Source organism: Quercus lobata, chromosome 8 (genome assembly GCF_001633185.2).
Source record: "Quercus lobata isolate SW786 chromosome 8, ValleyOak3.0 Primary Assembly, whole genome shotgun sequence".
NCBI lineage: Eukaryota > Viridiplantae > Streptophyta > Magnoliopsida > Fagales > Fagaceae > Quercus > Quercus lobata.
The window spans coordinates 5,952,633-5,961,426 of record NC_044911.1 but is presented as its reverse complement, the minus strand read 5'-3'; the positions used below and the strand labels follow the sequence as shown (position 1 = coordinate 5,961,426).

Below are 8,794 nucleotides of genomic sequence, written 5' to 3'. Positions count from 1 at the left end.
ATCAGAGTATTGTACTCTTATGAATAGAGGGACTGTTTTAATGATGAATAGATTTCTCCTAAAATTATCCAAATGGTTATATGATACTGATTCCATCCAACCTTAGGCACTGATTTCTAGAGATTCTCTTTCAATTGGTGCTGACTCCAAACAAATGTAGGCGGATGCTTTGTAACGGTGCAAATTTATCATACATACAATATAAGAATAGATTAAAAGCTATTGTTTCTGTGTTGATACTTGATCATTGATATGGTAAAAATTCTATGCTAGCGTGCCTATAAGAACTTGAGAAAGAAGAAACTGACGAGTCCAATCTTGTTGCATAAGCCATTAACTAAGTTTAAGACAGCTAATGTACACTATGTAGAAGTAGTATAATATGGAACTAGATGATCCTCTTCCAACAAAAGCATCACCTAAATAATGAATTACTATTGCACATGATTCCCCAATAAACATTGAAGTTGGAATGACCTCCCGAAAGGGCATATTACAACTTACCTATACATGGTTTGTCTAAAATTTAAGTTACCTACATGTAATTTGAAATTTAATACTTTACTCACATGAGGTTAGCTCAATTAGAGTTCCAACCCACTTCTGTTAAAAATAGAGCTAAATATGTAATTTTACTCTGCTTTTATGTCTCTCTTTCAAAAACACAAGAAACACAAAAATATAAGATCAAAAAGAATCCAATGAAACATTTGCATCATGAGATTTCAAACTACCGATAGACAACTTAGATATCGGTCAAATCTCAGTGGGTAAAATAGCAAATTTCAAATCACAGTTAGGTAATTTAAATTTCAGTCAAACCATTTTTCCAAAAAAAAAAATAAATAAATCTAGCTGTTTGACTTTGAAGGTCTTTCATTACGCAAAGTATAGCAGTTGAATTTAGCAGTCATCATAGGTGATATTGATTGTGCGCTTTAATTATTGGTTCCCGAAACTTAAAATGGTATTGTGATAACTATTTTGCAGAGAAGAACAAAGAAAGAGAATAATATGTATTTCCATTTCATAGTAGCAGTTGAGATCTTAGAACATTTTTTTCTTTTTTCTTTTTTCTTTTTTTGTATTTTTTATTTTTTATTTTTCCTAGGCCAAACATCATAGGTGAGTCCGCACATGAAAACCTCTGATATTTCTAACATGGAGCTGAAACAAATCAAGCCTATGTGCATTGTTGAGTTGATCTCGTGCGAAAGTTTGAGTGCGCGTCAAAAGCAAAGAACCACTTTGAGTTCTTGTCTGAGGTTTCAAGAACTTGACCTTTTATGAACTTTCCAATATTTGTTCTTACTTGGTCTAAAAACATAGTAAACAACAATGGTACCAAACAAAGCCACAGGTGGCAGCTTCAAAACTGCCACTATTGAAGTATAGCAAATCGAAAATGTATTTCTCCAAATACCTTATCAATATTTCTCTTTCATGATTCTGTGGTCTTGTTACAAATGACTACTAGCCCAAACTGTTACCGGTTACTAACAGACTGACTTCATGACTGTTTACATAACATGCATGAATATTGTAACATCACATAGAAGATAAATTTCTTTTAATTGAATGACACATTGAAGTTAACTAATTACTGTATTACATTGGTTGTGTCACATACTGAAAAAATTAGTCATTAAAACGTTGGAACCAATGGAGAAAGATGTCCTCATCTGATGGACCAAAACAGTAAAAGGAGCAATCATGTAGCAAGATTCTTGAGTATCAGATTTGAGATTCCTTTTGAGAACAAAGAAAAAATTCCCACTAGCATAATTCATTCAGTTCTGATGATCCAACATAATATTAATAACAACAAATATGGAGAGCAGGAGGGATCTAGATCTGTTTTTGAAGAGGCTGGTATGCATTACTGTCCTTCCTCTCTTAATCACGGTCTGTATCGGAGGTCAGTTATCAGAATCTGAATCTTTTTCTAATTTCATTAAAGCTGTTGATCCACAAAATGTACTAGGAAATGCCTGGAATGGGTTGGTGGCACATCCGTGCTTGCATAAGTTGAGGGGTGTAAAATGCAATTCACAGTCTATAGTAGAAATCAGGCTTGAAAATTTGAATCTTAGTGGCATACTTGATGTTGATGCCCTTTGCAAGCTCTCAAATCTGAAAGTTCTTAGCTTAGCAAAGAATCACATCAGAGGAAATATTCCTAACTCAATATTGCACTGCACAAGGCTGACTTATTTAAATCTAAGCAGCAATCATCTGAGTGGAAGGTTACCTTTGGCTCTAACTAAATTGAAATATCTCAGGAGATTGGACATCTCTAAAAATCATTTTACTAGCATCAAGCCACAATTTGTACAGGAATTTAGGTCTCGTTATACTTATTACTCGAAATCAAGTACATTACAGAGAAATAGTACTGGTGATTGGGTAAAGGCAATGCATTCTCGCATACTTTCAGAGGGTCCAAGTCCTTATGATGACCATGATAGTGAGCTTAATGGACAGTGGATTGCATTGTTTGGAGTACTACCTCTGGTTCTTGGCATTGGACTCTTTTTGTTGTACATATACATAGTGGGACAGAAGGCCGCCAAAGAGAGGGAGATTCTAAAGAAAGTTCAGGACTCTCCTTGAAGCCGCAGCTGACTTGCAAAGCCAGACCGTTTGCAGCAGCCTTTACAAGGTAGTACTGAAAAATAGTGCCCTCTATGCAGTCAAAAGATTGAAGCAATTGCAGGTATCCTTTGAAGAGTTTAGCCAAACGATGATCCAGATAGGGAGCTTAAAGCATCCAAACGGTTACCATTCAACCAATGAAGAAAAGCTTTTCATCTGTAAGTATCAAAGCCAAGGGAGTCTGCTAAACTTGCTAGAAGGTAAGTTGACATAAAATGCAAAAGAGAACATGAGTGCTTTTGAATTGCAAATACATACACACTTATTACACTGTTGCACTCATGCCTCAACTCAAAATAAAACAGAAAAAAAAGGCCACTTCTAGGCCTTTAACTGAAATAGGGAGCTGGACTATTTCAGGTTCTAAGACTACAAAAATTAGTCTTTATCAAAAACTTAGTTGTAGCAGCCATACGATACATATAAGGCAGCAAGGTTCATCTTGGTAAGAATTTTTCATAATACCTTTCTAAGTCTTGTTACCAGAAAAATGTAGTAATGTAATATTTGGAGTTTCAGACTCAAACTGGAGTTTTACAGTTGAAAATGTCGGATTCATTCAGTCTCAAAAATAATGCCTTAACACTTGATTGACTAGTTATCTTTCTTTGTTCAAATAACATCACTTGATTATCATCCAAAGAAACAAAAATCCGCTTAACATTATTAAAGTGAACTGCCTAATCTTTTTATGGGCTGCATGAGCTCAAACTTTGGAGCGAGGAAACCTGATTTTGGGCAGGAAAATAAAAATAAAAATAAAAATAAATATAATAATTAGAAACTCCCAGACAGATATGTCATTAAATAGTTCCTATATTTCAGCAAATATTTGTGGTTATCTGCAGATTATTTTGATGGCAAGAGGGATTTCCCTTGGGAGCTTCGGTTGTCCATAGCAAGTGGGATAGCAAGTGGCTTGAACTTCATATATCAAAGTTTTGATTGTTAGAAATACTGAATGATTGTATTGTATTTCTCAAGTAATAGAATATACATAAATGCCTTTATATAGGAGGCAGAGTGTGCAGTACAAGTAAGTGTGCTATACAAGTAAACAAGGTGGGCCTAAAGCCCACATACCCTAATACATGTTAACAGCCCCCCTCAAACTCAAGGTGGATGTGAGACCAACTTGAGGTTGTCAACCAAAGTGCGAAGACGTCCCTTAGGATGTGACTTGGTGAAGATATCTGCAAGTTAATCTTTAGAAGAAACTGAGATCAACTTGAAAGCACCATGGACAAGATGATAACGGATAAAATGACAATCGATCTCGATGTATTTAGTCCGTTCATGGAAAACATCATTGTGAGCAATATGAATGGCACTCTGGTTGTCACAATAAAGAGGAGTAGTAGAGGATGTGGATACACCTAAGTCTTTGAGAAGCCATCGTAGCCAAAGGAGCTCAAATGTGGTATCAGCAAGGGCACGATATTCTGCTTCAGTACTGGAGCGGGCCACATGAATTTGTTTCTTACTTCGCCAAGAAATCAGAGAAGAACCAAGAAGAAAGCAATAATCAGTGGTGGACCTGCGATCAGTGGGATCTCCTGTCCAATCAGCATCAGAAAATGCACGGAGAACAAGAGGAGACTGAGCAGAGTAGAAAAGACCATAGAAGAGAGTGCCCTTTAGGTATCGAAGAATGCGCAGAACAGCAGCATAGTGAGTCGATCGTGGAGCAAACAGATACTGACTCACCTGGTGAACAGCATAGGAAATGTCTGAACGAGTGACAGTGAGATAAACTAGGCTGTCAACCAAGCGTCTATAAAGAGAGGGATTAAACAACGGTTTCCCCCCTGACGGAGTCAGATGCACATTAAGCTCAACTGGAGTGTCAACAGTCTTGCTATCAGTGAGTCCAGCTCGAGACAAAAGTTCAGAGGCATACTTGGCTTGAGTAATATAAAGTCCATCTGTAGAATGAGTGATTTCAAGACCCAAGAAGTAGCTGAGATGTCCAAGATCTTTCATCTCAAACTGCTGACTGAGAAAACCCTTGAGTTCTTGAATGCCACTAAGGTCATCACTAGTTATGATCATATCATCCACATACAGGAGAAGTAAAATAATGCCTTTGTCAATGCGACGAAGAAATAAGGCAGAATCATAATGACTGGCCATGTAACCTAAGCGAGAGATGGTAGAGCTGAATTTGGCAAACCAAGCTCGTGGAGCTTGTTTAAGGCCATAAAGAGCACACCGAAGGTAACAAACCTTATTTGATTCAACAGAGAGACCAGGAGGAGGTTGCATATAAACTTCTTCACTTAAATCCCCATTAAGGAATGCATTTTTGACATCCATCTGAAAAAGGTCACATTTTCTGGCAGCAGCAACAGCTAAGAGAGCTCGAACAAATGAGATACGAGCAACCGGAGTAAAGGTCTCTTCATAATCAATCTCATACTCCTGTATAAAACCTTTTGCAACAAGACGAGTTTTGTAGCACTCAATGGACCCATCAGAGCGAGTCTTAATCTTGTAGATCCACTTACAACCAACCACAGATTTCCCAGGGGGGAGAGTCACCAAATCCCAAGTATGGTTTTTAGATAATGCATCAAGTTCCTCTTTCATTGCAATCTGCCACAAAGGGTCAGTGGAAGCTTCACGATAGGTGTGAGGTTCATGCAGTATAGCAAGGGCAGTGTAACAATGATAATCAAGTAAATGTGTAGGAATGGATCTTACCCGAGTTGAGTGACGAGGTGGAATGTCTTGTGCAAGATCTTTAGGCGGAGCAGGAGCAGGGGACCCAAGTTCAGGGTTAGGTAGCTCGCCTTCAACCTGTGCATCTTCCACCTGTTCATTAAAAGGTGAACTAGGAAAGGGATCAAAGGTATCTGGTGGTTGGACAGAGAAGTCTATAGGAGGATCAGGAGCAGTTACAGAAGGAATATGTGCCTCATCTAGAAAAAGATCTAAAACAGAGGAGGAAGATAGGGAGGCATGGAAGTGAGAGAGCTCGACAAAGGAGCGATGTTCCAAAAAAGACAACATTGCGGGAGATACGAAGACGATGAGAGACAGGATCATAACACCGATACCCCTTTTGAGTTTCACCGTAGCCAAGAAAACAACAAAGCCTTGACCGAGGCTCAAGTTTGTTATGCTCATATGGCTGAAGAAGAACGAAACAAGCAGAACTGAAGGAGCGAAGGTGGTGATAGTTTGGAGGTGACCCAAAAAGGCGCTCATACGGAGTTTGATTTTGAATAACAGGACTTGGAATGCGATTAATAGCATGAAGGGCAGCTTCACCCCAAAAAGGAGCAGGAACTTTGGCAGAGAGAAGAAGAGCACGAACAGTGTCAAGAATATGACGAAATTTTCGTTCGGCTCTACCATTTTGCTGAGAGGTACCTGGACAAGTTAGTTGATGAACAGTGCCATAGGAATGCAAAACAGCTTGGAAAGCATATTGAGTGTACTCAAGAGCATTATCAGATCGAAAAATTTTGATACGTTTGGAAAATTGAGTTTCAACCATTTTTGCAAAATTAGAATATACTTGCAATAACTCAGAACGATATTTCATATTAAAAATCCAGCTATAGCGAGAGTAATCATCAACAAAGATAACAAAATATCAAGACCCACCAATACTAGAGACAGAGGAAGGCCCCCAAACATCAGAATGAATAAGGTCAAAGATATCAGTGGATATTGATTCACTAGTATTGAAAGGCAAAGCTGGTTATTTTCCTAACTGACATGAAACACAATCAAAATTTTCTGTAGACACTGAACCTAACAAACCTCTAGAAGCCAATTGTTGTACTCGAGAGGAAGATGCGTGACCAAGTCGAGCATGCCAAAGTGCAAGGGAAGGAGTAGAAGAAACTGCAGCAGCTACAACAACAGAAACAGGAGCAACAAGTGGAAGACGAAAGTTGTCCACGGGAAACATACGCCCAACTCTGGGACCGGTCCCAAGCTCCTGTCTCGTCCTTGGATCCTACACAATACACCCAGAATAATCAAAGATAATGCGATAACCTAACTCAGCTAATTGTCCCACAGAAAATAAATTGTAAGAAATGTCAGGAACATTAAAGACACCAGGAACCGAGAGATTGGAGGTCAAAACGGAACCTATATTATGACCAGACATAGTGGAACCATTTGCTGTGTGAATATTAAGAGGGTGTGGTGTAGGTTTAAGTTCAGAAAATAAGGACGAGTGAGGAGTCATGTGATTGCAACAAGCAGAATCCATAAGCCAAGAGGAAAGAGACATACCAGATAAAGCTAAGAGAGAAGAGGAATAAAATGCATTACCAACCATACGAATGACATTGGCGATGATATTTTTAAGGTCATCTGTGGACATGGTGAAAGTGCGTCCTAAAGACTTAGACTGTGCAGAGATGGGAGCCATTGGTTGGACACTCTCAGTGTTAGCAACAGTAGCAGCGGAAATTGACACAGCTGATTTGTTGCGATGATAGCAAGTCTCAATATTGTGGCCAAAACGTTTGCAAAAATTGCAAAAACGTTTGCTGGATTGTCGACGACGATTATTGCAACAAGAAGAAGACCTGTCCTTATTTTTCATTTAGAAGCAAAATATGCAGAAATGGACTGCAAAAATGAAATCTACGCGAAAAACTGGGTAAGGAGCACCTGAACTGCAAAAAAGTCAACTCAGAGTCAAAGTCAACGGTGCAGGATGACATAAGCTGAAGACCTCAGCTAGGGCTGACGTGTAATGATGACGTCAGCGATGACGTCAGCAGGTGCACAGCGGTGCATGGAGCGTGTGAGGCGCATGAGTCAATCCTCGCCGGAACTTTGGTCGACGCGTGGAGAATGAGGCCGATTTTTCTTCGGTTATGTAGATCGGAGAAAGACGATTCCGATGACAGCGGCGGTGAGTTGATCGGAGCAATACTGATGGCGCATGAGGCGCGTGGACAAGCTGCGGAATCTTTGACCAGCGCGTGGAAGCGCATGAATGGTTAGCTGATGATGATTCCGGCGGCCTTGTGTAGATCGGTTGAAGATCTACCCGGTGATAGGTCTTATGTCTTAATCAGAGATCCGGTGTGGAAGATCCAACGGAAGCAGTGATCTTGGTGGCGGTGATCGAGCTTCTGGCGGTGAAGATTCAACCTTTGCACCTCTGACGGCGGTGGAACAGTCAAGAGAGAGCACGGAAAAGGTTTACTGACCAATGAAGTCGAGGTAGCGGAAAATACCAACGAAGACAGGACTGCAAGACACAAGAAAATTAGAGCAATGGCTCTGATACCATGTTAGAAATACTGAATGATTGTATTGTATTTCTTAAGTAATAGAATATACATAAGTGTCCTTATATAGGAGACAGAGTGTGCAGTACAAATAAGTGTGCTATACAAATAAACAAGGTGGGCCTAAAGCCCACATACCCTAATACACGTTAACACTGATAACCAGGAGATCATCCCTCATGGGAATCTAAAGCTACCAAATATACTTTTGGATGAAAACAATAAAGCACTAACAAGTGAATATGGTTTTTCAAGATTTCTAAACCCAAAAGCTTGCAACTTGACCGCCAATGGTTACACAGCTCCTGAGAAACTTTTAACAGAACAAGGTGATGTTTTTAGCTTTGGAGTGATTCTATTGGAGCTGCTAACAAGCAGAACTGTAGAGAAAAGTGGGATAGACCTTCCTAAGTGGGTAAGGGCCATGGTGAGGAAGGAATGGACAGGAGAGGTCTTTGACAAAGAGGTCAGCAAAGCTGCAACACAATGGGCATTTCCTTTGCTGAATATTGCTCTCAAGTGTGTATCACATTCTCCCGAGGATAGGCCAACAATTGCAGAAGTTTAGGACAAGATAGAAGAAAATGTGAATGCACAAAGAGAACTTCCTCATTCACCAGGGAAATGTTGTGAATCCAATGAACATGATTGTTGTTTTCTTCACACCATCTTATCTGATACATGGGATACTCCTGGATCAAACTATTGACTGTTGTGGTCTACAGATATCACATATTTTGAGCTTTTAATTTGGAGCAATAGAAGCTATCTATAGCTCAGAGTCAAGCACAGAGAACTCCCTCCCATGTCACGTATAGTTTTTAAGTTTCCACTATAAGAGTGAGGCAACCAATCTCTGCCAATGTATGTAT

The 8,794-nt window shown here is 39.5% G+C and overlaps 1 pseudogene; it reads left to right on the top strand.

The window, feature by feature from the left end:
* Positions 1-1,830: 1,830 nt before the first annotated feature.
* LOC115956196 lies at positions 1,831-8,631 on the top strand (annotated as a pseudogene).
* The last annotated feature ends 163 nt before the right edge of the window (positions 8,632-8,794 follow it).